At 45.4% G+C, this 26,479-nt stretch overlaps 1 long non-coding RNA gene across 1 annotated transcript; it reads right to left on the bottom strand.

The window, feature by feature from the left end:
• Positions 1–21,964: 21,964 nt before the first annotated feature.
• On the bottom strand, positions 21,965–25,965 carry LOC311604644. Its single transcript, XR_014781599.1, has 3 exons — positions 25,794–25,965; positions 25,251–25,354; positions 21,965–23,345 (listed from the first exon to the last, which is right to left on the bottom strand). It is a non-coding gene; the product is annotated as an uncharacterized lncRNA (long non-coding RNA).
• Positions 25,966–26,479: the final 514 nt, after the last annotated feature.

The raw sequence follows: 26,479 nt of genomic DNA, 5'->3' as shown, positions 1-26,479 counted from the left end.
GTTCTCTGGATGGGTAACCAATGCTCTTAACCACAGAGCCATATGTCCAACCCTCATCTGGAATGTTAAGAAGCTGGTTACCACAATGATTGTATATGAGAAGAATTCTCAATATTACTTAGACACTCCTTTTTATTTCCTTAATGGCATCTCTGTTACCTAGAAAAGCCAAAATGATGCTGTTTGTAAACTACACAGCCTCATTGAATTTACATACTGGACATATGCTCACATATTGATACAAGCCAATGAATTCCTGTAGGCGTTCCTGGGTCTGTGGCTTGATAGACAGACCTCTGCATTTTATTGGAATATTTATTTTTTTTTTAATATGATAGATGCCAAAATAAGTATGGGTGGACTAGATGGAGCTTAACTCAGAGGGGAGGGTGTATAGTCTGCTATACCTTAAGCATTTCAGTTTGGCTCATTCCCAACCTTCATATGTGCATAAATACTGTCATATGTGCAAACATGAGTGTATTATTATGTCTTTACTGTCATTTGTATTCTTTTAACACATTATTTTATACACTTTCTTGCTAATTTGAAGTATTTCCTTCATAAAATTTTCTTTATTTGAATTAATGTTGAGTTCCTAAGAATTACATAACCAAAGTGTGGACTTTAAATGCTTTGTTTAATAAACCACATATTACCAGACTGCTTGCAGACTGACAGTGTGTGCACTGACATTGAGGACACTCTCAATTTATGTAAATTCACCTGCATGAGGTCCTGTAGTTAGGCTTTTGGTCACTTAGAAGGAAACAATATTTTATTTTAATCTACATCTGCAAATGGATGACACTGCCCCTTTCCCTGACTCTCTGTTTTATATTTATGTTTTTATGTGGGTAGGGTTATATCTGTCCATATCTTCCCCAACTTACCTAAGCAAGTGCTTCTTGTATCCCTAAGTTACCAGGACTTCCATAGGAATGTTCTTGTTGCTGTGACCAAATACCTGATCGGAGTTACTTAAGGGAGGAAGGGCTAACTTGGGCTCCTCTGTGTGTGTGTGTGTGTGTGTGTGTGTGTGTGTGTGTGTGTATGTGTGTGAGACCATATATGAGTAAGTGTGCATGAGTGTGTGAGTTGTATGTGAGTATGTATTTGTGTCTGAGCATGTGTGAGTGAGTGTATGTGTATTTGTGTGTTAGCATGTGTGAGTGAGTGTGCATGAGTGTATGAGCATGTGTGTGTGAGTGAGTGTGTATGTATTTGTGTGTGAGCATGTGTGAGTGTGCATGAGTGTATGGGCATGTGTGAGTGTGTGAGTATGTATTTGTGTATGAACATGTGTGAGTGTATGTGAGTGTGTGAGCATCTGTGAGTGAGTAAGCATGTGTGCGTGTGTGTGTGTGTGTGTGTGTGTGTGTGTGTGTGTGTGTGTATGTGTGTGTGTGTGTGTGTGTGTGTGTGTGTGTGTGTGTGTATGTGTGAGTGGAGATCCATCATGATGGAGAAGACATTGCAGCTGTGGCATCAGGAAGGTTCCAGTGTGAATTTTTACATTTTGCTGATCAGAGACTACCCCAGCCCCTAGTGCTTTCCTTCAGCCAACTAGACCCCAGTCCCACATATTTACACCCCCAAGTTGTATCACCACCTAGTACTCAGTGTCAGATACATGAGCCTGTGTAGGGGGACCCATTCAAACACTAGCAAACATTCATGGAAAAGAGGGTGTCATCTCAACACTGTGAGTTCAGTTGATAGTAACACAGTGACTTCTTTGTTTTGAGATGACATTGTGGCAGTAACCTGGGGGAAGCCAGTGGTCAGTGGTATCCGGAGGTCTCTACATTGTCTTTGCAATTCTTCTATAACTTTGAAATTATTCTCAAATAGATTTGTTTCCCAAAACTGCATCAAAGGTTGAGTAGTTGCACATGGTTGTAATCCCAGTTACCAGGGGACTGAGGTAGGAAGATGGCAAGGCTGAGCAACTTTGTGAGACATTGTCTAAAAGCAAGCAGGGAAGGAAGGAAGGCAGGGAGGGAGGGAGGGAGGGAGGGAGGGAGGGAGGGAAGGAGGGAGGGAGGGAGGGAAGGAGGGAGGGAGGGAGGGAAGGAGGCTTGGGGAATATAACCCAGCAGTGGAGCACTCTTCACATGTATGAGGCCCTAGATTCAGTCTCTTGAACACACAGAAAAAAGGCATTAAAGTGGGTGTAGTAGTACGTCTGATATTGCTTGGGAGGCTGAAGCAAGGGGATTGCTTGAGATCATAAGTTTAAAAGAGCCTGGCATGGAAGCCATCCTCCTATCTCCAGGATAGCTTCAGCCTGCCCTCTAGTTAAGGCACACATTACCAACCCCATCCCTGGAGCCCTGCCTGGGCATTCCACCATCTGAGATTCACAGCCCTTGCTTTTCTCGGCTCAGTTTCAACCTTGGACCTGAGCTTGGATGACGACATCCTGGCCTAGGAGAGAACAGAGTCACGCAGAGGAGCCACCTTCGGTGTATGCTTGATGAAAATATTTCAAGTTAGTAGACAGTGTTTAGGTGTGCCATGGCAACGTGGCCTGAGAAGAAGCAGGACTACGAGGCATTTGGAGAAAGCAGAAAGGAGGGCTTGTCTACCCCATTGAGCATCATTCTGTTCCTGCAAATAGAACTGGTTGCTGGGGCGAGGGGAGTGGAGTGACACTGTGATTGGCTGTGATGCAATTAAATAATGATGTCAACAGGGAAACTTTGAATGTACCAAAATAATCGTCCACGCTGAATTTATTTCAAGGGTAGGTTTTTTTTTGTTGTTTTGTTTTTTTGTTTTTTTTTTTTATACCATGGATGGGTTCTGTTGAGCGTGAGCACACACACACAGGAGACAGAGAAAAGCATCCTTTTCAAATGCATTTCTTGACCCTGTAGCAACCAAAAGAATATATGTGTTGCTGAATTCTGACCTCTTTCTGTGTTCTGCCCTCATTCCCAGTCTCACTGAGCCTGAATTAAGACCCTCCCTGTTGATTCTCCAGCTAACCAAAAAGTATACCAGTCAGTTACCAAGTGGTGACCCAAGGGAAGCTACTTAATGCCTCGTCCTTCTCTTTCTTCAGCTGTACAACAAAGATGGCCGTTGTCCTTGCATGCTACTGAGAGGACTCGCTGCTTGAAACAGTCTCTGGCATGGGTTCAAGGCTATGGAAATTGTCGTGACTGCTCTTGTCAGTCACAGTGCATTGTCTGTGGGCCTGTGCCATTGTCTGTACAAGTATGTAATAGGCAGGATCTGTCCCTACCTGCAAACTGTGTGCTGTAACAACAGAGCAAAACACACAGTTTGGGGCTTTTGAGATGTCTTAGTCTATAAAAGCACATGCCACTCAGCCTGAGGACCTGAGTTTGGTACATGAAACCCATATGGTAGAATATAAGAACAGACTCTGGCAAGTGGCCTCCTATACATACCATGGCAGGAACACTTACACACACACACACACACACACACACACACACACACACACACACAAAAGTGTATAAAATAATTTCAAAAACCACACACCACTGGGTATAGTGATTTACACATATAATCCTAAAAAAACAAAACAAAACAAAAACCCCTGCAGCTTCTTTGCTTCAAAGGTGGGCTTGGGGGAGGGGCGCCCTTGAGACCTCTTCTAGTGTGAGGACATAACAGGTGTCAAGAAGGACTAATGTGGGTCATCTGGGTCTTCCCTGGGATGCTCGTGCACAAACAATGACCAAATCCAACCGGGAGGTGTCTCTGTGGCTTCTTCCTCCCAAACTCTCCCGAACTCTCTTGTGTGAGAATAAGAACAGAGGCCAGTGAAAAGCGATGGGGCCAGACAGCCATTAAAGGAAAAACCACAGGCAAGATAACTTTAAGAGAGGGTAGTTAAACAGAAACAAAACAAAATTCACAAACCTGGGGCCACTCAGAATGAAAAGTGGTTTCAAAATGCTACGTCCCACAAGTTGTGCAGGCTGCGTTTATATATACAGGGAAAGGAAACGGCATACAGAAACAGTCTACTGTACCCATGCCGGTAATCCCCGCACTCGGGGAGGCAGAGGCAGGTGGATCTCCGTTGAGTTTGAGGTCAGCCTGGTCTACAAAGCAAGTCCAGGACAGCCAGACTACACAAAGAAACCCTGTCTTGAAAAAACAAAAGAAAAAAAACCCCACCACCACCACAACCACAACAACAACCCCCCCTTAAAAAAACCCCAACTGAACAAACAAACAAAAACCAGTCTGACCACGTGCCATATCTGGACTTGGTTTGGCAGACGTCAGCATGTGCTAGGTTGAGACCCTAGGTCTCGTATAAGAGCACCCTCTCAAGTTAGGTTGCAGGTTGACACACTAAGTTAGGTTATAGTTCACTGTACACTTGCTCTGATATAGTGTAAGCCCAAGGAATCTAACTAGGCACTATGTCACATACAGAAAGCTAGGCCTTAAGGTCTTAAACAGACAGACTTGAATTCTTAGGACTTGACAACCAAGCTGGCACCTGAGATTTCCAAGAAAGAGCAGCTAGCCTAGTGAGGGGTTTTGTTGTTGTTATTGTTATTGCTGTGGCTTTTTGTCCGTTTTGCCTGTTTGTTTTGTTTTTGTTTTTTGAGACAAGGTCTCACTATGTAGCTCTGGCTGGTCTGTGACTTACTACATGGACCACACTGGAGCTCACGAGATCCTCCTGCCTCTGCCTCCTGAGTGCTGGGATTAAAGGAGTGTGCCACCATGCCTGACCACTGAACACTCTTGATGCCATTCTCCAGGGCTGGTCTCCTATGGGAGGGGCGCTTGTGGTGCTGGGGCCAGCGTCTCGTCACACAGCCCTGGCTCATATTCACTTCTCTACTCATCTTCCCCCCTTAAATAAATTTTTAAGTCTACTTAAACAGTTCAATCAATCCAGGTGGACCCAGAAAAATGCTCCTGGCCATATTTCCTTCAGGAAAGGCTCATTTCATTGGTCAGAAACACAGTCTGGATATCCCTTTAAATTATCTTTCGTCTAAGAGGCTCATGTGCAGATGAGTTTGAGAACCTCTAGGCTAAAGGAAATACACTGAGAAAAGATTCACAAATACACACACACACACACACACACACACACTCTCTCTCTCTCACACACATCTATAAACATGTGTGCACTGGGTTTAATACCTTGATTTGTGCCTATTCAATAAAAAAAAAACCATTTGATTACTTCATCTCTTACTGTGTAAAAGGTTACAGGGAGAATATTTCAAGAGAAAATGGCCTCTGAGTCACGGGATGATCCAGTTAAAAGGAATGGCTGGAGGAAAAGTCAAGTCTAATTTATAAATGAGCCCTGTGCTCCACTTCCCCCAAAGTTCCTGTGTTGCAATTTAAACCACATAATGGATTGCCACCGATGGCAACAGACGTTCCTTTGGGGAAGCTGCTTGAATTGTTGGTTGACTCCTGATTAAGGACCAAGGGTGACATAAATTAATCAGAGGTACAAATCGAGGGCTGTCGGAAAAGCAGCTGCTTGCTGACCGAAGTTCCCGCATTCTGTATCACAAAACCATAGTTCAAGTGTAGAACACAGGCGCGACTCACTGGGCATGTGAGTTATACAAGAATTATAGTGTTTTCGACGTTGTTGTTGTTGTTGGTTGGTTTTTTGTTTGTTTATTTGTTTGTTTTTAAATGCAAGGCTTTCATATAACCTTGTATGGCCTAGAACTTACTATTACACCAGGTTGGCCTCACTTCATGAATCCCGCTTTCTCTGCCTCCAAACCACTGGGATCAAAGGCATGCATCATCACACCCTGAAAAAGGCACCTTAGTTTTCCCTACCTGTGTGTAACATGAAAGCATACAGCGTTACTGGGTCATAGTTTAACCTAAAACTCAATGATGTAAGCTATGACACTTATTATCAAAAGATGCTGCCACCAGTGCGTGTTCGTAAGTAACAATGCTAACTGTCACATTTTTAGTACCCACTGTTAGCCTAGACTCTATCCTTGCACTAAACAAACTGCATCTAATTTTCTTCTCAAGTGAGCCCTTTGTGAAGGGAATTAAATTCTTCTTCAAAGTCACATTGCTAGAAAGCCACTATGCTATACCAGGTCCAGCCCTGTCTCTCCCTATAGAGTACTTGCCTATAGATCCTGCTGTGCCAATTGCACACTCAGGTACCTATCAATGAGCTGCAAGTATAGTTGCTAACATCCCAATCATTCACAAAATCCACTGGAAAACACGGATGGCTTTAGGAAGATGCCCAATGTCATTCGATCTGGACGTTTCTTTGCTTGTGAAAAACCTTTGACAGTGATGGGTGATGGGGCAGACCATTGTCCTGTTGAGCTGGGAGCTACTGTAATGAGAAAACTTTTTTAATGTTTGCCGATAAAGTTTGCTATTAAAGGCGATGCTTTTAATTTCAGTTTTCTATATAGAGTCATCTCTAGGATATATTAAATAAAAAGTTCACTAAGTAGATAAGGAAGAGGAATACACACACACACACACACACACACACACACGCACACACACACACACACACACAGAGTCCTATTTGTTTTGTTTGCATGTGGTAGGGAAAACAACAGTAAAATGGTTCCTTACGGAAGGGGACATACAGGTTGAGTTCCCATTGTGTCACTTTGATGTCAGACCCTCAGAAACCTGTATGGTTACAAAATGAAGGCAAATCAAAGCAGAGATAAATATATGAAAATAGAAAAGCTTATCTTGCTCCTTGGGGGCTGAAAAGAAATAGAAAGCAAAGTAAAGGAAGTTAACTTGTTAGGAGTAGCATAGACAGGTCAACCACGTGGAAAGTGGCTTTTTTTCCATAGATTTCAGAGCACTGTAACTCAAATACTTATCCTTAGACAAGCTACTACTTAAGGGGTCAAGCACCCATAAACAGATTTTAAATTGCCTTTATTAAATTGTGAGCTGTGTTTATTGTGGATGCTGTTTACATAACCCATCTGAAATATACATGTGTGTATAGGTGGAGACGGACAATTATGTCAGTTATTGGGAAGCAAACTTGTCTGCTTAAAAACAGATGCAAACATGAAACTAAACAACCTGTGGGAAATCTATGACACTAAACTTAAGTTGAAAGCAGTCATATGAACACTGTAGACTTATTTTTGTAACTGTCCATTGAAAATTCCATGAATTGATAATGTCCCCAGCTATTCTAAATTCCAGTTTCTGTAAGTGTTCCCAAGAGTGATGCCGCCTACTCTGAAGCAGCTGCCGATGCCTCTGAGATGAGCAACACGGCTCAGAGTTTGAAACACCACACCATTTAAGCATATGCAGGCTGCTTGTGTCTTCTGCCATGTCTTTGTATCTCTGAGTATCCATTTTCTTATTGATTATTGTTTTAGGGTTATTAAGACTCTTTCGATGACAGGATCTGGCTGACTGGATCTTGTGTAGGTCTTGTGCAGGTGACTATAAATGGCATGGGCTCATGAGTGTGACGGCCACCTCATGTCCAGAAGGTGGCATTTCGCAGGACTTCTCTCCATCCTCTGGCTCCTCTACTTCTGTGATGTTCTCTGACCCTCGGTTGGCATTGGGGAAGTGACACACATGTTTCATTTAGAGGTGAGCACTAAGTCTCTTGTTTTCAGAACTCTGACCACTTATGTATCTCTGCATGGATGGCTGCCTTTGCAAAAAGAAGCTTTTCTGATCAAGGTTGAAAGCAGCCTGGGCCTATGGATATAAGCTTACATATTTAGAGGACAATTTTACAAGATGATCATTTAGCAAAATTACAATAGTAAGTTTTGCCTTAGGGCCTGTGACTTCCCCAGATATAAGCTTCCCTCCACCCCCAGCCCAGAATGGTAGTACCAGACATGACATTGCATCCTGTGGAGCAGGCTTCACATCGAATCAGAGAGTAGGCAGTCATCAATGACAGTTGTGCCACTATTGCTTTATGGCATCAGTGGCAGATCTTGCCTGGTAGATTGGTATTTCAGCATGTAGGATCCAGAGCTGGGTAAGACTATTTATGTCTTTTTTTCCCTCTAGCAAGAGAACTCGGATTCTAAGTTGTCTTGGTTTCAGACAGTTTTTTTCTTTGCTGAGATGTGCGTCTTAATTCTCTCTTCACCGGTGGATATTGTGTTAGAGATACTGAGGAATAGGGAAACCGAAAATGCTGACAAAATTTAGAGCTTCGTGTAACTCAAGGATTAAGAGATCCAAAATTCTTTATTTTACTTAGAAACGCTCAAATTTCTATCCACTCTCAGGCAGGAGAAACTGCATGAGTGTACACACTTGTGTTTACTCTTTGATCATGAATAATACAGGTAATTTATGCTCCACACCATATCTCCCCAGTGGGGATATGATGGAATTGGGTTTGTACCGTAGTGAATTTTGAATCTATTTCTGAGTAACTGAGCAGGCAGCTTGCCTCTAGAATAAGGATGAAATGAAGGCTCTTTACTGTGGCTATGGCTCCTGGTTGGTGCTCTCACATGGAATACTTGAAACACAAACCTAAGGACAAAGCAAGATCCCTTGAAGCTTGTGCTTTATGGAGCGCAGATGTCAGCTCTGATGTTCACACTTCAGGACTAAATTCCCTGTAGGTTTCCTGAGCAAGTTATTGGATCAGTCTGGAGATTTGCAAAGTGGGTTTTATTTCTATTCATATTTTGGTTCTTAATCCCCCTTTATGCCCAACATGTCACTTTTCAAATTGATATTTCAGAGCCTTTAAATAAATCATGAGAGCTTAGCGGATGTCAAAAATAAAATAAAATAAACAGGCTAACTGCTCAGTTGCTAAGTTTGACTTTAGTCATTACAGGCTTAGGAAAAAGTCACAGAGCGATTCATAACTAGCTCGTCTGTTAGTGAGAGACCCCTACACCAGGCAAAGCCTCCCAGGCGTACTTAAGCCACCTCAAACGACACAGGGAAAAGACATCTGTTCTCAGTAACAAGCAGCTACATGAGAACAGTTCAAAACGTAAAGCCGGATCAATATCAACTGCACATCCTGCTGCATCTTGACTAGAAGGAGAGGAGACTGTGCTGGGAGCTCACGACCAGATTCGAAGCTCGGAAGGGAAGTTAAGCTCTGAAACATGATGGTAGCACTACTTCCTGCAGAGAACCAGAGCAGGAAAGTGGTTCCTAGAGCAAAGAATTAGAAAGTGGGAGAAACCTTGTTTCCTTGACATCGCCCTGTTCAGAATATTTAAGGTTCACAAACATCTCTAGAACTTTCTATTTCCTCCCTGGATCTTGTGTTACTGGCTATGCCGCATTTTATCTTGTTCTGCCATAGCCATACAAGAGTTCCGGTAACTTCTCCTCTGTTCTTTGTGTGTGTGTATTCATATATACAGGTGTGTGTGTGTGTGTGTGTGTGTGTGTGTGTGCGTGTGTGTATGTTTCATTGGTGGAAGCCTGAAGTTAACATCATCCCATATCTTCCTCAGTTGTTTTCCACCAGCTCTCTCTTTGGAACCTGGTGTTCGCCTTCAAAATATTGTCCATCAAGTTCTGCTGCTTTGTTTCCCACCATGCTTAGCTCAAGGAACCTTTGAGGGTGGCAGGCTTTGAAGGCTTTACATGTGCCCATGAATCTTCAAAACTAGTCAAGTTTCTACCACCATTTTGTTTTCATAAACTTGGACCAGTGCCGGGTGTGGAGGGATGGGAAGGAGGCAGGGGTCCCTTTGGAAGCATGCTGCAATGGGAACTCTTTGGATTCGTCCCAACTGATCTTCTCTTAGTTGTGGTGACTTAGTTTTTCTAGAGTCTTTTAAAATGCTATATACAGGGAGTTTATGGTATAATCCCTTTGCCTTTCTTATACATAGAAAAAAATCTTTATTTTTGTATTTTTTTTTTATTTTTTGAGACAGGGTTTGTCTGTGTAGCTTTGGCTGTCCTGGACTCGCTTTGTAGACCACGCTGGCCTCAAATTCACAGTGATTCACCCTCCTCTGCCTCCCGAGGGCTGGGATTAAAGGCACGCGCCACCAGAAATTCATTTTGAGGTGGATGAAATCATTTTCCACAGTTGACAAAGATAAAAAGTGGAGAAAGGAAGATGTTATCATATACAGGACCCACCCTCCCTCAGTTAACTGGCTTACCTCAAAATAATTTTTAAGCAAAAAGAGTGGAGAGAGGAATTCTATTAGTCCTTTGGTCTGCTATGTAATAAAACTCCCACAGATACATAGCTTATAAATGTTTATTTCACACAGTTCTGGGAGCTGAGCCATCTAAGATTGAACTGCCCTGAGATTTACTGTGCAGTGAGGGCCACTTCCTGCTTCCAAGTTGGTTCTCTTACTGTGTCCTCCCACGGAATAGGTGGCAAGTCAGTTCTCTGGGCCCCTCTCATAAATGCGCACTAACCCCATCCTCGCAGGCTCCGCCCTCACCTCCCAAAGTTCTACCGTGTAGTAAGCATAAGATGTAGATGGAGGTAGAGACACAAACATCCAGTTTGTAAAAGGGGAACTTTTAGCATCTTAATATCAGTATAAAGAAAACTTGAGTAGAAACCAAACTACACAGAATTTCTAACTCTGGATTTTCTGGAAGGTGGTGGAGAGGCGCCCTTGGTTGTTGGAGCTGGGCAGTGACTAGAGATTTTCAGTTTTTATTTCTTTGTCTAGAGAACAAAACTCAGGAGAAAAGATTTAGAGCAGTGGTTCTCAACCTTCCTAATGCTGCAGACCCCTTAATACAGTTCCTTCTGTTTTGGTGACCCTCCCTAACCATAAAATTATTTTTGTTGCTACTTCATAACTGTTTTTGCTACTGGTATGAATCATAATGTAAATATCTGGTATGCAAGATATCTGACACGTGACCCCTGTGAAAGGGCCACTTAAACTCACAAAGGGGTTGTGACCCTCGGGTTGAGAACCACTAATTTAGAGAAAGGATTCTCGTCCCCTCCTCTTGGAACTAGATCCACAAGGTCAGCTCTCCGTAGCTGTAGCAAAATACTTGAAGTAATCAACTTACAAAGAGGAAATGTTTGCTTTGGATGAAAGTGTCATAGATGTCGGTCCACAGGCGCTTGTCCTCATTGCTCTGGGCCTGAGCAAGCATAGTGCATTCCGTCTGGAGTATGTGAAGTTCTGGTCACTTCCACGTGTCTGGGTAGGTAAAGCAGGAGGTAAGAAGTGAGCGCAGGCATGCCCCTGGTGGCCTACCTTCCTTCTACTAGCCCCACCTCTTTCTGTTTTGTTTTGATTATTTGACATGCTGGAGATGAAAACTAGGAACCTGTGCATGTTAAGCAAGCACTGCACTACTGAGTTACCCCTGAACCCCACAAACTCCTGAATGGTTCCACCATCTCCCATCAGCACCATAGCTGACAGGCAAACTTTTAGGTTATGGGCCTTTGGGGGCACATACTAGAACCAGCCTGGCAATCCAAGATGGCAGTGAGGTTCCTCTGATCTCTCAGATTTGGAGTATTAAGAACTTCAGTCTGCCAGCCTGCCATGGTGGCACATGCCTTTAATCCCAGCACTTGTGAAACAGAGGCAGGTGGATCACTATGAGTTCGAGGCCAGCCTGGTCTACAAAACAAGTCTAGGACAGCCAAGGCTACACAGAGAAACCCTGTCTCAAAAAACAAACAAACAAACAAACAAAAAACAAAAAAAAAAAAAGAAAAAAAAAAGAAAAAGAAAAAAGAACTCGAGTCTGTGTATATTATCGAAACGTGCTCAAGAATGACATAATCCCTGCTGTTTTGAAAAGACCCATGAAGAATAGACATTTTTATTTCTTCTCTAGCCATCCTGCCTTAGGCTGTGCTTTTCCCAATTCCAGAACGTCTTCCTTACTGTCGAGCATTGGAAAATCAAATCTTGTGACTCATAATGAAAGCTGTGCATTCGTGCATGTGTGGATACGCACACTCACACTCACACTCACACTCACACACATACACCTATATTTGTGACTTCTTCTCCTCCTCCTCCTCCTTCTTTCTCCTTCTCCTTCTTCTTCCTCTTCTTCTTCAAAAAGATGTGTATTATATATACATGTTCTGCCTGCATATGCACTTGCAGGCCAGAAGAGGGCACCAGATCTCATCGTAGATGGTTGTGAGCCACCATGTGGTTGCTGGGAATTGAACTCAGGACCTTTGGAAGAGCAGCCACTGCTCTTAACCTCTGAGCCATCTCTCCAGCGTCCAGATCATTTCTTTTTCGTGCCATTCAGCTTGGTGCTCCTTTTTCACTGAACTTGCTTCCAAATGACCTTGGCTATTTCTTGAGTTACATTCATTCTCAAATAGCAAAGATTTGTTGCTTCTTTAACATTTTGCAAGTATATAAAGGTATGTTAAGAGTTTTAAGTCTGGCATGATTGCATATACCTGTAATCTCAGTACTTTGGAGGCTGAGACAGGAGGATTGCCCCGAGTTCAAGGCTATCCTGAGTGTGTGTGTGTGTGTGTGTGTGTGTGTGTGTGTGTGTGTGTGTATGCGTATGCATGCATATGATGTATAGCAAGTACCAGGCCAACTGTGGCTACAGAGAAAGGTATTTTTAAAAATAGTTTATTTTAATTGGTTTTAATTGTATGTATGCTTGTGTGTCAGTGGATGGGTATGTGCACATGAATAGCATCAGATATCCTTGTGGCTGAAGTTACAGGCAGTTGTGAGAGACCCAATGTAGCTGCTGCATCTCTCTGGCCCCCATAGAAAGATATTGTCTTGAAAAACAAAAGCAAAACAAATGCACAGAAAAAAGTTTACACCCTGTACCAGCAGTTCCTTAGGATAAATGGACATGTGCCTTGCTGGATTGTAGATGCATTCTGGTGTGCAGGGTTCTAGCATCTCAGAAAAGTAAATGGGTGGTTTGATGTTTTGTCCATAAACAGAGGCAAGGTGGGTTCATTCTATTGTTATTTTTCTTTTTAAACTCCATATCAATGTACCATGTGGATGAAGTGATTTGACCAGTCATCTGTAAAGTTCCCGTATATGAAAAGTAAGTGTGTCTTAAAAAAAATAAATAAATAAAACCAGTTCATTGAGTGCTTTAATATAAAACAAACTTTCAGTTTACAAAAATAAAAAGAGGAACTGTACTGCATTCAAAACTAGACTGGGAGGAAAAAGAAATGTGATTCTAAAGAATTTTCTCCAGGTGTAGATACAGCCTAGGAAAAACAAAGATAACTGGCAGTCTTACACAAAGGTGTGCTTTATTAATAAAAAATAAAGGACACAAAACTATCAAGTTGGGAGTGAACATCTATGTACACAGACTTTTTCTCACAGGCTTTTCAAACAAGTGCACTGCCTACCACTTACCTATTGTATTGATACAGTTAGTATAGAAAAAGAAAAAAATTAATATTTGTTATCCAGTAGAATTGATAGTTGAATAAAAGGCATAGAGCATATGAAATTACACATCAATAAAATTTACATGATAGGCAAAAATAAAAAAAAATTTCTTTTGTGTGTGTGTGGGAGTGCAGGCTGCACATGTTGTGTGTACATGTGGTGGTCAGGGCACAACCTCAGGCAGGGATGCTCTGCTTCCCACAAGCTTCTGTCACTTCTGTCGCTACCCATCTGTGTCCCTGCAGGAGGATGCTGGGATTACCGCTGTGCATAATGGTTAGGTTTTACATGGTTTCTGGGGGATCCAATCATATTTATAAGGCAACCTCTTTACCCACTAAGCCATCTCTCCAGCCTCTGAAATCTGCCTTTCTTTTTCATTTGTTTGTTTGTTTTGACACATTGTTTCTCTGGGTAGCCCTGGCTGTCCTGGACTGGCTCTGTAGACCATGCTGGCTTTGAACTCACAGAGATCCACTTGCTTCTGCCTCCCGAGTGAAATCTGCCTTTCTAGTGGATAGTTTACCAACATTTAATGCATCTTACACATCCTGTGTGCTTGAACTTGTGTGGGATTCAGTGGCAATGTATCCAGCTAAGTGTTGGAAGGCCTATTCTGAATAAGGTAGTGAAACAACATTTGTACCTCTTGCTTATTCTAATTCATCTGGTCCTTCTTCTTACATCATGGCAGCCTTGTTGGGAAGGTTTTGAATGTGTGGGCATTCATGATGCTGAGTTCTAGAAAGCCCTATCTGAAATATGAACAGGTGCTAAAACACAGGACATGGAAAAGGAGGGTTTGGGTCGACTTATAAAGGGGCTGAAAGGAAGGAAGGAAGTTGTCCTGTGAGGACCTTAGTGAGTGTAAGACCTGCTAATAATGTGGCCACTGCCTGGACTGGCCTGCATTTTGGCAATTCTACCAGTCATCTCTTCTTCCAAATAACCTCCGCAATCCCGGTGGCTTACCTCACAAGCATTTATTTTTCTTATTCGTCTGTCTGAGGTCTGGCTGGGATTCAGCTGATCTTGGCTCAGCTCCTCTGGGCATAGCTCCCAGCTACAAGTCTACTTTGGGCTTGCTTCATAGACTTCCTCCAGGAATTGGCACCACCCGCGGCTTGTCGTCTCACGGTGATGGTGGAAACGCAAGAGGTCTCACCATGGAAGCACACTTAAAACTTCTTTTACGTCGCTTTCACATCTGTCTTTCAAAGTGAGTTCTGCGGCCAAGGCAAACATCATTGGGATGGAGAAAAACACGGACACTTTGAGAGCCATTGCAAAGTCCCACAACGAGAGCCATAGACAGATCATTCTGAAGCAAGGAGGGGGGTAAGGAATAGGAAGTAATCCAGGCAACCACAGTTATGTAATTGGTAGTGAGCGTAGTGGAAATGGGCAGTGGGAAGTGGCTGTGGGTGTAGTTTAGTTGACAGAGGACTTCCTTAGCATGTACAAAGCCCTGGGTTTGTTCTGTAGGGTCAAGTTAACTGGGTGTGACGGTGCACATCTGCAAGTCTAGCATTGGGGAGGTAAAGGCAGAAAGAGAAGGCAGTTAAGGCTATTTTCATCTACCTAGCAAATTGCAGGCCAATCTAGGCTATATGAAAGCCTGTCGATGATGATGATGATGATGATGATGATATGAGAAAACTGCAAGCAGTGTAGATCAGAAACACTCCAAGTAGGAGAATGTAGGTTGTTGTTGTTGCTGGGCTGAAGTAAAAAGATTAGCAGTCCTGTGATGCTCTCCAAGAGTTAGAATGTTCGAGGGGACTAATGCTAGTTGGCCTGTATGAGGGCAGTGCTGCCAGATTCGGGTTAAGTGAGATCCTGCATCGGAAGAAAGTTTTGTTTGGAAGGCAAAGTCTTCAACAACTAGGTAAGGAGGGCGGGCACCCATCTCTGGATCTCTGTAGCGAGTGAGATCTAGAAGGCTCCCAAGCCTCTGAGGTGCCTGGTCAAGAGGAACACCCCAAGTCTGTCTCACTTCTATATTTCTATGATGTCATGGCTACTTCCTTCCCCAAAATCCCCTCAGTGGCTGAGCATCACAGTGCCGCATGTGACGGCCCGTGACGGCCTCTGAAAGTTCTTCTTTTGGTTCCTCTGGCAGGTGGCTGATGAGTGGAGGGAGGCCGGAACTCAGCCAGCTTTGGAGTTTTCATCACTAAGGCCAGCCATGAAAACCTGGTCAACGACACCTGACCGCATACCTGGGCTACAGAGTGCTGCTCTGGGAAACACCAGGTGCCTCATTCCTCTAGAGGTGACTCTGGACAAGGGTCACACTCTACATTCAAGGCTGACATACAGGACTGAGGTGTAGCTCAGTGGCCTGAGAAGAACACTTGCCTGCTAAGAATGAGTCCCAAAGTTCCATCTGCAGCATTAAATTCCAGGCCAGGTATGGTGGTGAGATAAGCCTTTAGTTATAACACCCAGAATACAGTGGTAGGCAGAGCTCCGTGAGTTCGAGGCTGGTCTACATAGTGAATTCCAGGACAGCCAGAGCTTCATACACTGTGAGACTCTGTCTCCAAAACAACCAAACGTGTTACCACCCAGATCACAGCACCTTCAGAAGTTACCTCAGTGGGAGTCATGCATCACAGAAGCCCAGTGTCTTCCACACACAGTGAGGAGGATAGCAGCTAATTTACCAAACACATGAACCGAATAAGAAAACATATACATGAGGTGTGTAATCCTAGCACTTGGAAGAGTGAGGCAGGAAAATCATGTATTAGAAGCCAACCTTGGCTACATCGTAAGACCTCGTCTTAAAATGCTAACTACCCACACAATCACAGCTACCACCAATATCCAGCAGGCAGGATTTAATAAATGACAGCTTGAGGAAAACAAATACCTCATATAGCTAAGTATTTTAGTGTATTTACTTGGTGTGTGTTTGTGTATGAATGTATGTATGTATGTATGCATGCATGTATGTTGGTGTGTATGTGTATGTGTGTGGTGTGGTGTCTATGTGTGCTGTGGGGTGTGTATGTGTCTGTGTGTGCAAGTACACATGTGTGCGGGTACATGGTCTGTGTGTACATGGTACACAGGTATGTGAAGGCCATAGTCAACCTTGGTGTCATTTTCTTGGGAGTCACATTGTTTTTGAGTCAGGGTCTCTCACTGGGGCTTGGAGTTTTCTGGAATTGCAAGTACGGGGCCACTATACCTTTTTTAAAGTTTTGTTTTAAAATATAGGTCCTGGGGGCCAAATTCAGTCCCTTATGTTTGTACAGCAAGCACTGTACTGAGTGACTTATTGCCTCATCTCTGGTTTGTTTGATTTTTTTCTTTTTAAAATTCAGTTTTATATTCTATAAACACTGCTAACCTCAGACAATGCAACCAGGAACAGACTGGAACCTGATTTAAAGGACGAAAATTCCTGGGATGCTCCCAGCCAGGACAGTCTGATTACAAAACCCTTACCAAAAAATGCTTTGTGGTAAGGATGTAGGTGGGTTCACAGATAATCCTACATCAATCACCACTCCTCCAGGACCCACCCCAGCCCCACCTCAGCCACTGCCATAGCCCCCACCACAGCCCCCACCCCAGTCCCCACCCCAGCCCCCACCATAGCCCCCACCATAGCCCCCACCACAGCCCCCACCACAGCCCCCAACATAGCCCTCATCATAGCCCCCACCACAGCCCCCACCATAGCCCCCACCACAGCCCCCACCACAGCCCCCACCACAGCCCCCAACATAGCCCTCATCATAGCCCCCACCACAGCCCCCACCATAGCCCCCACCACAGCCCCCACCACAGCCCCCACCACAGCCCCCACCACAGCCCCCACCACAGCCCCCACCACAGCCCTCACCCCAGCCCCCACCCCAGCTCCCACCACAGCCCCACCTCAGCCCTGCCCTAGCCCTACCATAGTCCCCACCCCAGTCCCCACCTTAGCTCCCACCACAGCCCCCACCCCACCCCCACCACAGCCCCCACCCCACCCCCACCACAGCCCCCACCACAGCCCCCACCCCAGCTCCCACCCCAGACCAACCTGAGACCCCATCCCAAATCCACCTTAGACCCATCTGGCCCATGGTTTGCACCAGAGAAGAGGCAGGGGTTTAGTCATTGCTTGGACCCCACAATGTTTAGCATAACAGCTTGTAAGCTGTCTGCACTCAGTAAATGGATGCTTGTTGAACAGATGAACTGAACACATCTAAATTCAATTTATATTCTCAGTTCATATCCACTTCACATTAGCTCAGGCAAGCCATTGACTTCCAGTCACAGGCATTAAAAAAAAAAAATCTAAGGAATATGATTGTAAGACATGGCACAGGAGGTATTGTGCATTGTAAGACCTGTACATTAGCTGAGTGTGGGAACAAGGGATTAGTGTGCTATGAGCTGTGTAAGAGGGACACTGAATGTTCCAGGTGCGTGTGCGCACGCGTGCGCGCATGAATGATTTGCTTGTGTTTGATAGCCTTTTTGTTAGATTTACCAGGAACTCACATTTCCTCTGTCAAAGGTTGAAGGGAACTTCCCCATAGTATTTTAAGACAAAACCTGGCCTCTTGTGGCTTCTATATGGAAATTCACCAGGACGTCACCAGCCTTTGTAAAGGCCTGCCTTTTTCCCTGTCCTGAGATGGCCAGTCTGGGCAGCACTGGGAAGCTTGGCTTTGACCCTGAAGTGGGCCTTAAGCCAGCATGGCCACTAATTCTCCCATCCCAGCGGGGTGAGATTTTTTTCTGCAATTGTCTCTTTCTGTCCCTGGTTCTAGCAACTCTCCTTTAGCTCCTGTTGATCACACGACTTAGGCTTATGGAGAGACTCACCCTTGGTTTTCATTTCCATGGGCAGAGCTGGGGTTCTGGTACCCCTTTCCTCCTTTTAACCCAGGAGCTTGTGTAGGGAAGGGGGTGCCGTAACCACCCTGCCTGCTAAGAATAAAGTTATTTCAAGGTGGGCACCCTGGTGTTCACTTTTAGTAGTAGCACTTGGGAAGTGGGGCAGGCAGATCTCTATGGGTTTAAAGCTAGCCTGGTCTACATAGTGAGTTCTAGCCCAGCTAGAGACAGCTACACAGTGAGAGCCTGTCCTCTACTAAAATAAATAAAAACCAACTAATTCTCTATTTGTTCCCGCATCCCACTGTGGCCACATTGAATATATTTCCCTCTGCTTTTCATTGTTACGTATCTCCTTAATTGGCATACCAGGGGCAGATAGCTGAGCCTGCCTTGCTCTAACCTTAACAACAGCAGTAGTAGGGACAGGTATGACAGGGCATCTCAGCTACTTGTTCCTCAGTTTCAGAAGACACACGGATGCCATGGATGCACAGCAACAGTTCTTGACCAGGACAGGGGCATATGAGATGCCATGTGGCCACTGGGACCCATGGCAGGGTTTCAGTTTTGTTGCTGGGGGTGGACTGTTGGGAGCTACAGGGTGCATTAGCCCACTACACCCGGACAAAGTCAGCAGAGGTGTCACGCTGCAGCCAGGTGTCCCCCAGTTTCATTTTGAAATAGGAGTCTAGATCATATGTAGGCCGTTCCAATGGCAAATGCTCTCTGAGTTGTTTAACAAAATGCTGGGATGCTCACTTAGAACAGCCCGGTTCTGTGTTCAGGTCAGGGGTGTGCTCTGGTTGAAGGACCCTGGCTCCCAGAGGCCTTTCCCAGGGTCACTTGTCTGAGTCCTCGAAATGCAGTTGTTGTTTACATCACTGCATGGGAGTCAGGGTGGCGCGTGTGTCCTTTTGCCTTGCTCCTAAGTGAGTGACTTCTCTCAAGGCAAAAGCACAGCTCACACTCAGGGGGAATCGAGTTTACTTAGGAGCTAAATGTGAGTGACACTGGCCTAGGAACTGTGGATTCAGTTCATCCTAAGTTCTGTGTTCCAGGGGGTGGTAGCAGCTTCCTGAGGTTTATACAGAAACAGAGCAAGAAAGTCATAAAACAAAGTGGTTTTCCGGTTCATTGGCAGGTTACAGCACTGGGGGATGGGGGGTGCAGGAGTGGGGGAGAGGGGGTAACAGGGGGAGAGGGGAAGGGGGGAAGGAGGGAAGGGGGGAGGGGAATCCCCGCTAGAGGCTTCTGATGCTAGCTGATGGCATTCTTCTGACAAATTTTAGTTTTAGATTTCTTTCTTTTACGTGTACGAGTGTTTTGCCTGCCCACATGTCCCAGCTGTTTGCAGAGGTCTGAGAGGGCCTCAAAGTCCTGGGAACTGAAGTTGTAGATAGTTGTGAGCCACCACAGGGGTCTTCTGGAAGAACACCCAGGGCTCCTAACTACTGAGATGGATCTCCAGCCCCTGGCAAGATTCTTAACCTTTGGGTTGGTAGAAGGTGGGGGTGTGTTTGTCCAATTTCAAAAGGATTTTTACCTGATGGTTGTTAGGTCACACACAGGATTTAAGGGGCTTATCTAACCCAAAATAATTTTGTCCTTGACTTGCAACACTCCAACTCTCCACAAATACTGAAGTTCCAACCAGCCTTGCAGATTGTTTAACATGGGTGTGGCTTTAAAAAAAAAATAGTATTTTTCCCAGTTCTTACCTTTCCTCAGTAAACATTCCTATGCTGAGGCCTGGTGTTACCGTCTGAATCTGCAACTTCCCCCACCAGTTAGTATTTTGAGTACTTGTTCCCAGCTGGTGGTCACCTTTGGGAAGGCTGTGCCACAGGGAGGAGGTGGGGCCTGGCTGGCGGCTGTAGGTCGCTGGGGCCACCATGCCTTCCACGGAGTCAGTCCATCATGTGGTCTACTCCAGGGAAGGCTCACAACTCTCTGACACCAGGTGAATGGGACTTGGCTGAACTGGTGACCCGGCTGAAGCTTTGAGCTGAGTCTGACCTGACCAGGGCCTCTGTAGACAGGAAGAGATAAAACTCACCCCAAGGGAAAATAAGGTAGTGTCAAAGAAACCAAATACCCTGGGAGTGGGAATAATGAATGGATTTATGATTGGGCCCTGGTAAGGTGACAGATGTCCATCCGTCATGGAGCATAAAGTCCTTGTTAGGAACTGAAGAGTATGTCTGGGCCTGGTGATGTGTGTCCATCACTGCAGAAGTATAGAGGCAGCAGCAGGAAGGTCATGCCTTCAAAGGCAGCCTGAGCCACATACTAAGACCCCATCTCAAACATTAATTTAGTAGTTAATTAAACATTGTGGCCTTTGGTCAGTTAAGCTATTTGAAGTGAAAGTTGGATGCAACCAGCTATTTTAGTCATGGCAGAACGTGACACAGAGGCTAAGAGCGTGGGGGAACAGAGAAGCCCTCCTTGGTTCCAAATTATGTCCCCACAGACCATCCTGTGGAGGAGAAGCAGGGTCCCACCAGCTTGCACTCTTAGGACTGGTTTTCAACATGGACATACAGGCCTATGGAGGTAGGAGTGAAGTTGGTGGCAGAGGAGAGCTGGGAAGCTCTCACCATCCAGGTTCCTCTGCTGAAGGAAGAGGGAGGATGCCTGGAGCTCACCAACTCTGTATCCCCATCCACAAGAGATGCCCAGGTCTCCTAGCAGCACACACCCATGTGCAGACACACCCGCCGTGGGCCACACATCATCTGCACCCACTACCATCTGCGTTCGTCTTCAAGTGCAAAGCGCCAGGCAAGTGATTCCTCTCACATTCAGACACAGGCAGCAGCTGAGGGACTTCTGGGTAACCTGAGGTCACCGAGGGTGCTCTGTGATAAATGAAATCTCTCAAAAACCAGCTCCAGTGCCTTAGGAGCCCAGTTCAGCTCCAGGCTGAGACCCAGAGGATGCCAATGGGCAGGGCTCTGGCTCTGCTAGGCCAGTCTGGTCCTGTGAGAGCATGGTCTGATTTCTGAGTGTGATGCTATCCCAGAGAAGGACCTTGTCCGCAGCATGATCCGTAGCATAACCCAGAGTGTCCCTCAATAACCCATGTGTTGGTGGCTTGGTCTTCAGCTCAAGTGATGGTGGAACCTTTAAGAGTTGGGGCCCAGTGGTTGACCTTCAGGTCATTTGCCCTTGTTGGAGATTGAAGTAAACTGTGGGACCCTGTTACATTGCTCTTACTTATGCCCAAGAAGGAAGCTACTAATGTTCTGTCATGTGTAGAAGGATAGTAGACATTATCCCAGGTAAAGACAGTTTGGGCGGGTCTTGCCTCCAGCTACGCTGCTTGGAAACACTACTGATACCTCACTGAGATGGACATTGTTAAAAGCTTGGAGGGACCATTCTAGGTCCAGAATTCAGGAGCCAGACCAGAGATTCCAGCCAGGCTATTGTGGGAGGAGGGATCCGGGAGTGAGGCCAGCCCTATCGTGCAGATGGAGAGGAGACGGGGAGGCTGCAGGTTTGGACCGAGCAGGAGCATACGTGGATCAGGGAAAGGACCAGCGTATTGGCCGGACTAGTACGCAGGCCAGAGACACCTGGGGACCCATCCAATGGAGCAGACACCAGAAGGTTTATTCTTGTTTCCCTTTAAGCTTTTTCCCCCTCATGTATAGGATAGCTGCGTTGTATAATAAAGTTTAATTGTTAAGAAACAGAGCCAACAGTCATGTGTTCCTGTAATGAGGTGCTACTCCAAAGAGTCAGGCCTATAAGGTCTTGGATTAAAGCCTCTGAGACTGAGAGTCCAAATTAACCTTTCCTTGTTATAAGCTGATTGTTTTGGGTGTGTGTTGCAGTGAAGGGAAACTGTCTAGTTTTCTATAGAAGCTTTGTAGGCGACTGATGAGTTGTCTCACTTGTTAAGGCACTTGCCTTATAATAGTGATGATTTGAGTTTGGACCTGAGAGCTTACATAAACTGCCATGTCTGGTGGTGTGTTCTTGTACTCATAATGCTGTGAGATGGGAAACGGATACGTGGACCCCTGGAAGCTCACTGGCCTGCTAGTCCAGCATACTTAGCAAATATCCAAGCCAAGGAGAGCTCCTGTGTTCAACAAAAAATAAGTGGTACCTGAGAAATGACACCCATACACATGTGCACCTGAGGACTCCTCCCATGAACACTTGTGAACATATGCACACCAGAAGAAATGTGAGGAAGTAAGGAAGTTGAGGGACATGCAGCTTCTTCTTAGTGTAGCAGCCAAGGGAGGTCCCACCAGGAAACAAACTCACTGAGACTTTTCTGACAGTATTCTCCCAGGTCAGGCCTCACTGGGCATTAATGTCTTTGCACTTGGAAGTGGGCATTGCAGCATATCTCACTGGAAGCCTCCTAACGATTAAGGTGTGATGTGTGTGCCTGGTGAGTCCTGCTCAGGAGATGCTCATTTCTCTTTCTTGCCCTAGTAGAATGTGCTGTTGATACGTTCCTACAAAGGGACTCTTAAGTAGCTGTAAGCACGTTTGTGCAAAAGGTAGCCTCACTGCTGATGGAATTGATGACAAACCTTCTTTCCTCATAGCTCTTGCTGGCAACTGGGGCTCTCAGATATACTAGGATGGGTGGAGGTCTTCCCTGGCTTTTCTCTGCATCACTACACACATGGTATCTTCAGGGCTACATTCAACAAGAAAAGGAGGGAACAGACACAACACCTGGCACCGAACAAACCTCATCACCTCATAAGGATGCTCTTGTCAACATCAGGACCAGGCACTGGGAAGCACATACCTATAGACAGTCCTTGGACTCACTGCCAGCTCTGTCATGCTGCGCAGACAAAGAGGAGAAGATGCTATGTGCAACACTTTTAGCAACCTACCAACAAGAAGCTATTGTTGCTGATGTTTGAAAGACCACATTCTAGGGGCTGAGGAATGTCTCAGTCAGTGCTCACCATGCCAACATGAGGACCTGAGTTTGGACCCACAGCATATGGGGAAGAAGCTAGGCGTGGTAGTATGTGCTTGTTACATAGTGTTGGGGAGGGAGAGACAGGAGGATTCCAAAGTCTCCCTGGCTAGGAAGTCTGGCTGAATCAGTGAGTTCCAGGTTCAGTGAGAGGGCTGGGCTAAAAAAAAAAGAAGGTGGAGCATGATTAAAGAAGACACCTGACATAAACTTCTGGGTTCTACACACCTGCAAAAACATACATACATACATACATACATACATACATACATACATACATACACCCTTGTATGCAGGCACATATGTGTACAGACACACACTTGCACACATACATACCCTGCATACACACATCTGCGTGCAAGCATACCTGTGTGCACTCACACATACACCTGCACACCTACACCCCTGAATATATACACACACACACATCTGCACATACATACCTGCATACACACGCACCTGTACACATATACACCTGCACACACACACACACACACACACACACACACACACACACACACACACATCTGCACACAAACACATACCCTCACACAGATACCCCTGCATACAACACACCTACACACACGCATACCCTTGCATGCACACACACATACCTGTGCACATACACCCCCTTCCCCCCAAGATCCAGTTTTGTTACCATACAAACACAAAGAGGGTCAGCATCACTTGGGCGGTGTTTTAGTGGGGAGAGAACTGTGGGGCTGGGGTAGCATGTCTCACTTTGCCCTAGCTAAGTACCATCCTGCTGTGTGGTTCCTGGGGGCCTGTGAGGTTCCAGAAGCACCCCCATGACTGAGAGCTATGTCGGTAAACAGTGATGATGGAGGCTTTGTGCTGGGCTGGATTCTCATGAATGCTACATTTCAAAGAAGGAAAATGTTAATGAGTCATTTCCTAATCCTTAAGTGTCTCAGTGAAACCATGATGGAGATGGCCACGCGCCAAGAGCTGCGGAAGTCTCTTTGGCGCGCACTTATTGTGGCCTATTTCCTTGTAGTCTGATTTTCACTTTCAAATGAAACTCATCACCAAGGCCCACATGAGGCTGTAGCTCACCCTATGCAGTCCCAAGACACTGAGGAGCCTTCCTTCACACGCCACAGAGGCCATGTGTCACCCCAATTTCCACATCATGATATAAAGGAAAGGCTGCTCACTGACAGGCTTGCACGGGTGTGTTTGTCTAGCGCAGTGTTCTGAATCATTTGTAGCGTTTAAGAGATTTCATATAAGCATCTATATTTTAGGCTGCTCTTAACAAACCTTTGGAAGATTTGGCAACAACTGTTAGGTTTCAAAGGAACACGGGACAAATGCCTAACCAAGGTGCCCGTTAACATAGCAGAGCAAATGCTGGCCAGTTCTCCCAGCATCCTCAGTACCCGTGGCTTCTCTCAGCACTTTCCACCTCACCCCCATCCTAAACCTCTCCAGCCCAGGGCTTGGGCTTCCTTGCCCCCCTGCTCTGGATCCTTCTATAAACTCAGCATTTTGGCTACATTTTCTCTTGGTCCTTTGGCTTTGCTCTTGGCCTCTTAGGCTGTGGCTCCTTTCTTGGTCAGCTTGCCCCTCCCTTCTCTTTCTCACTTTCTCACACTCTCTCTCTTCTCATGGCCCAGTTCCGCCTGGGTCCTTGGTGATGCCTCTGGCTGTGCTCTCCCTCATATCTATAATAAAGCCGACTTCTTCTCCTCCACCATGCCTAGGGGCAGTGACATCTTCACCTTCATTCAGGCGACACTATTGAAGATGCTACCCACACTTGGCTAGAGCCCAGGAGCACCAGTTCCCGTCAGATGAGCTGTGGTCTCTCAGTTGCACAGTCCCCATCAGTCTCTCTCTCTCTCTTCTCAGTTTCCCAGAGTCCCCACCACTCACTACTGCTCTCTTCTCACATAGGTCACATTTACTGTCAACTGAAGTCCACTATTTATTCCTATTATCTTCCTGGTCTTGTATGCATATTTCTATTGCTGTGATGAAATAACTGAGGCTAGTTAGCTTTTAAGGGGGGGGGAGGAAGAAACATTTATTGAAACTCACAGTTTTTGGAGTCTAAGAAAGTCCAAGATGAGGGGAATTCCCTTGATTTTGCTTCTGTTCGGGGCTCCAGTGTCTGGACCACCACATGACAGGTGACATCCTAGCAGAAGCACAGGTAAAAGTGAGAAATCATGGAACAAAGGAGGTTGACCCGGAGGCCTGTACATGTTTGGCTTTGAAAGAGGATCTTATAGCAGAGCCCAGCCTAGCCTCACTCTATAGCTCAGTTAGCCCTGAACTCCTTCTGCCTCTGTTTCTTGAGTATAGTATTTACAGGCATGAGCTAGTATGCTCAGCTATAGGCATACATCTTTACAACTCTCGTGAGAACTCAGCAGGGTCCCAGGACCATCCCAGTAGTCCCCCCGCCCCAAGAAAATGCCTCAGTCAGCCCCTCACTTCCTCCCAGGCCTCATTTCTCCAAGCTATTCTGTTTTAAAGATGACCACAAACACAAACTCACAGACTATTTCTGACATGAAAGAGGTTGCTACCTTTACCAGTTAATTATCCATAAAGTAATACAACCAACCACAAACCTTGGCACTCGGCAGGAGCATTTACTTAATTCCAGGCACTTGGCCCTGGAGTTGAAGGTCAGCTACTGCTGGGGTCAGCTTGGGGGTACAGCTGAGAGACTGTCTTCCCAGGCTTCTCAAGTTCTTCCTAGACTAGTAAGCTGGCCAGAGAAGATTCTTTCTATGTCGACAGCAGCAGTACTAGAGAGAAAGTGGGATTGGCACACATAGACTTCTGCCTTTTTTTATGGCCAGCAAGTCATATGACCAAACCCAAGATCAAGCACTGGGAAAACATTTCTGCCACAACTGTTGGATGCTACAAAATGAGACAGCATGTACATAGTGGGGAGAGGCTCCCCTTGGCTGGCCTTGGCTTTGTCTCCCTATGGATCCTCTGAATCTCATTGCCTAGAAAAGTGTCTGTCTGGGGATTTGGCCACTGGACAGAGTAGCAATTTGCTTATGATGAATGGTAGTAGCATTTACATTTTTGAAGAGACTCAAAATTAAGGTCCACTATAGGTGTAGGATGTGATTTTTTAACCCTCATCAAAATACTGAATTCCAAGGCTTGAGTGTTTCTCTGATTGGTGGTATTCTAGACATATCGTCACACCTTATGGCCAGGAGAAGCAGGTGGAGCACACTTGAAATTCCACCTTCTCTCTTCCCCTGGGCTCTGGACTATGCAACCTTCCTTCGCT

The sequence above is a fragment of the Acomys minous genome (genome assembly GCF_964271855.1).
Source record: "Acomys minous genome assembly, chromosome: 9".
Taxonomy (NCBI): Eukaryota; Metazoa; Chordata; class Mammalia; order Rodentia; family Muridae; genus Acomys; species Acomys minous.
This window is presented reverse-complemented; position numbering and strand designations above follow the sequence as displayed.